We start from the raw sequence: 4739 nt of genomic DNA on the forward strand, positions 1-4739 counted from the left end.
TTTGTTTCCCCACTGGAGACAGTTTTCCCAGAGTCTCTGTGTACTGTATGTAAGATTCCATATAGTGGCCAAAAGAGCATCCTCTCCCTTGTGCTAATTAAAGACATATTCTTTTGTAACTGCTTTGCTTGGCTCTGTGTTACTCCCTCAATTAATTCTATACCCAGAATGCAGATTGGTGTCAAATCAATGAATGTCAAGCCCCAACTTGAGCCAAGTGTTTGTCCATGAGAAAATAAGGTCCAGTGGACAGAGGGAGCACTTCATCCTTTTATCAGGATTCCTGCCCTGTTGGCTGGACACTGTAGCCTCCCTCCTCCAACACCCATAGAAACACACACACACACACACACACACACACACACACACACACACACACACACACACACACACCTCAAAAGTAAAACAAATGGTGGTAGAAGCAGAAGAGATCACCTCAAGAGGCAGACCACTGCTCCACTGCTGCAGGAGGACTTCCTGAACTTCAGGGGTGGACTTCCAATGCTTCAGAAGCACATTTCCAGATCTTTCAGGGACTTCTAGCTCTTCAGGTTGGCATGGTATAACTGTAACCCTAGAATGAGAAACTGAAGACTAGGAAGCCCATATTGTACTTAGCATTTCTTCTTAGGACAAATAAAATAGCGACATACTATTTTTCTACAGGCACACAAAATGTAAAATTTGAGTTCCATGAATAAATTTGTACTATTTGCATGAATGTCCCATGTTCATGTAATCATTGAGTGACCCAATCTCCTCACAGACCCATTGAGTATGTCTCCTGCTCCTCTTCCAAGATTCCGTGCCCCCTCCAAGAATTCCATCCCTTGCCTCCATTCTCACAGTGACAACTTTGTTTTATAAAAACCTGAATTCACCGGTGACCTAGAAAATGTCTTCATGAAACCCACTGAATGACCCTTTCCCCATAATGAACAATAAATGCTTGAGAACCCCTTGATCACCTTAATAAAGGTGGCAAATATAATCAAATATTACTTCTTGTCTTGTTTCTCCTTTTATATCTAGGCTGCTCCCAGGAGTCCTAGCCTCTGGCCATTACATCTAGGCCTCTCTCAGCCAGGTTGACTATGGCTAGTACCTCATTCCCAAGATGGGGGCAGGGCCTATGCCCTTCTTCCTTCTCAAAATCTCTATAAATGCATTGCATTCTATAGTTCATTGGAAGTCCCAGAGCTGGGATTCTGTGAGTCTTCCCAGATTAATATTCCTACTTTTACTAAAGACCCTTATTATATCTACTTTGATAGATTTTTTTTTCAGGTTAATAGCAGTTACACCAGTAGTTCATTTTTGTTCATATGGCTTGACTAATGCCTTCTGTTTCTATCACAATTAGTGTCCATAAAATCAAAAACATTAATTTAAATCCTACATATATATTTATAATTAAAGGAAGCAATAAAATTGCAAACAGGATATGGATGGTAACTCTTTTTCTTATTTGGAGACTTTTTTTTGCCAACAAGTAGAGCTGAGAATTAATTTTTTTCTGATTGAGCCATTTTTCTTTGGAAGACAGAGTTGTTTTATAACATTATCTGGGACACTATGTAGCAAATGAATTTTAATATAGTAGTAGACCATTCAATTATAGAATGGAATCCTACTTTAGAAAGACCAAAAGTCTGATGAATTGTGACCTTGGGCAAGTCACTCAATCTCTGTCTGCCTTAGTTTCCTAATTCATAAAATAGAGAAAGTAGTAACATATACTTTCATTTATATCATATACATATGGAGAGACGATATATAATATAGCACAAAGATAATATATAGCATATACTTCAAGGGTATTTGTAAGCATAATATAAATGCTAATGATTATAATAATAATTATTACTATAAAAATATTGCCTTAGGGTAGCAATAAGTTTAATATGAACTTGTTCAAGAAATGCTAGAATATTAGAAGTAACAATTGGAGTTTTTAAAAATCAATTTTAAAACATACACACCAATACCATTAGGAGTTGATAAAATCTGAAAACTTTCATTCACAGTTTTCAAGTTCTACCTTAAACTCATACTATTATATCACTCTGGGGAAATGACTTATAGTCTCAGTGAGTCAGAAAATTATATAATAATAGTATATAGTAAAAAGCAGGTGCCAAACTGCATTGCTAATCTGAATTTACTCACAGGGACTTTCCTATATCAATGGGCTCATCAGTCTGTACTTCTATGTTTCTGTGTGTGTGTATGTGTGTGTGTGTATCTGTGACAATATATTCTACCTGTAAGTCAAATTACATCTATTGTGTGGATAATAGGAAACAAAAACACCTAAAAATTAAAGGTAACAACTTAGTGATCCAGCCATACCACCAAAATATTTTGTTGTAAACCTATATTTCAAAATATACATTACAACTTAACTCAGAGTAAGTGATGAATGTGACAAAACATTTACCTGAAATGACATTTAATAGTCAAATATTGCCATCATTGTTCATTGTAGTTGTTTTAAAGCTTGCATATTTATTATGAGAAGTCTTATTTTCTATAAGAGAATAGCAAAAAAAAATTTGGTCACTTAATTCAATATGCGTTTAGTCATTCAGATTAAATTTGGATGTGTCTACTTGTCAATTAATTCATGGTTGGTAGTACAGATCTAAATCTAGTTCTAAAAAACCAATTATGACATTTCTATATGTAGATATGTATATATGCAAATATGTGTATATGTACATATATAGATATATAAATAAATGTATGTATCCCCATGATATTTTAGTACATACATACATAAATACATGTGTTTTTACAAATAACGTGTATAGTCAACCTGAGAGAATGAATCAGTCCTGAACTTTGAAAGATGGAGAGACCCTTTCCATTTATGCAACATTATGCAGCCTATCATCTGACAAAGATACTATACAAATATTTGGCATACTTTTGTAAAAGGCATTATCTTAGTTTCTGGGCATGCAAATATATCTATAATAGTTTTATCCAAAGGACTTCATTAAAGAAAACTTTTGAGTTTGAAATCTTTTAAAATGAAAATAATCAGTAATATCTTGTAATAAAAGTAAAACAGATCAAGTTCTCTCTAATTGGGTAAATAGAGTGATGTCCATTGGATGATGAAATTTTGATTATGACTATCTTTAAAATGAATCAAAATACAAAACAGTCTTTAGTCCATGAGGTCTTCTTTCTATAGTGATGAGAATAGCCAGTAGAAAAAAGGACAGGATGACAAAAGCCATGTAGTTCTTACTTTCTTTGACTTTTGTTACATGACAATGAACTAACACATTCCTGAAACGACTGAATCACATCAATATGCATATTTTGACTATAAATAAAGTCCAATAATATGGAGAAGTTGCTGTTAAATGTAATAATGGCTTCAAGGTTTTCCTGAGGGAGAGGAATAAAGATATTGGAAATTATGGTTGTATTGTGAATCCAAAGCAGATATTTCATTTCCTGGCATTATTAATCATCTCTCATTAGATAGATAGATAGATAGATAGATAGATAGATACTAATAGATTTTGTATTTACTGATTTTACATTATCTTCTCATCAGAATGTGACCTCCTTAAGGGCAGGGAGTAAGTTTTTGTTTCTTTCTTTTTTTTTTCCCCCTGATCCTCAAGACTATAAAAATTCTTGACTGATTGACTGGTAAATTATTGAAAACTCTCCAAATTCATCTTCCTCTTCACCCCCAATCTTTGTTTATGGTAAATGGAATATTTTAATAATTACTGGTAATCTAGCATTACTTTCTACATTCTCAGAAATGCAAAGTGGAATGGTGGGGAGAGGGGTGGGCATTATAGTTAAAGGAATTCTGGCTAGTGTCAGGATATAAAGGGAAGTGAAAATACAGAGGGAGAAAGGCAAATGTCAAAGTACATTACAATAACTTTCCAGCAAAATGAACCTGTATGGTAAAAGAGATATCCCCTAATTATGGGAGGGATTCATGTATGGAATTTTGCCCAGCAAAAAGATAGAAAAGCACATATAAATGCTAGCTAGAATTATATGTACATCAGAAGGAAGGAAATAAAATAAAATTGGTTTCTGCTATTCTAAAAAATAGATGCTCGTACTTTATCTAAAATATCTCTTTATTCTTAGTTACCCTTTTCTAGTAATTTATGGTTAAAACAAACAGTGGATTGGCTGATCCTTTATTTAAAGGCAATGACCAGCTTGAAAATAACCAATAACATACTAAAGTCTCTACCTAAGTGAGATGGTCAATCTCTCACTCATTATCTGTGGTGATTTTAGTTAAGCTACTACCCAATTGTAGTTTATATGCTGCAATAAATGGAAAATAAAATAAATGATAAATTATAAGAAAAATAGAGGATATTTATGAATTGATATAGAGAAAAGTGAGGGGAACTAGGAAAATAATTTATACAATGACAACATTATTATAGCTTGGTGGAAAAGCTAACTTCGAAAAACTAGAATTTTTATAAATTCAATGTTAACCTACTAGCTAAAATTAATAAAACACTTTTCCAACCTCAAAACAAAACGATGATAAACTTCTGATGAAAAAAAAAATATATATACATATATAGGTCCAAAATGGTATGTATATATATATGTGTGTGTGTGTGTGTGTGTGTGTGTGTGTGTGTGTGTGTATACCATTTTGGACCCGTATATGTATATATGTAGGTATATATATATATATATATATATATATATATATATATATATATATA

The sequence above is a fragment of the Gracilinanus agilis genome, chromosome 3, assembly GCF_016433145.1.
Source record: "Gracilinanus agilis isolate LMUSP501 chromosome 3, AgileGrace, whole genome shotgun sequence".
Taxonomy (NCBI): domain Eukaryota; kingdom Metazoa; phylum Chordata; class Mammalia; order Didelphimorphia; family Didelphidae; genus Gracilinanus; species Gracilinanus agilis.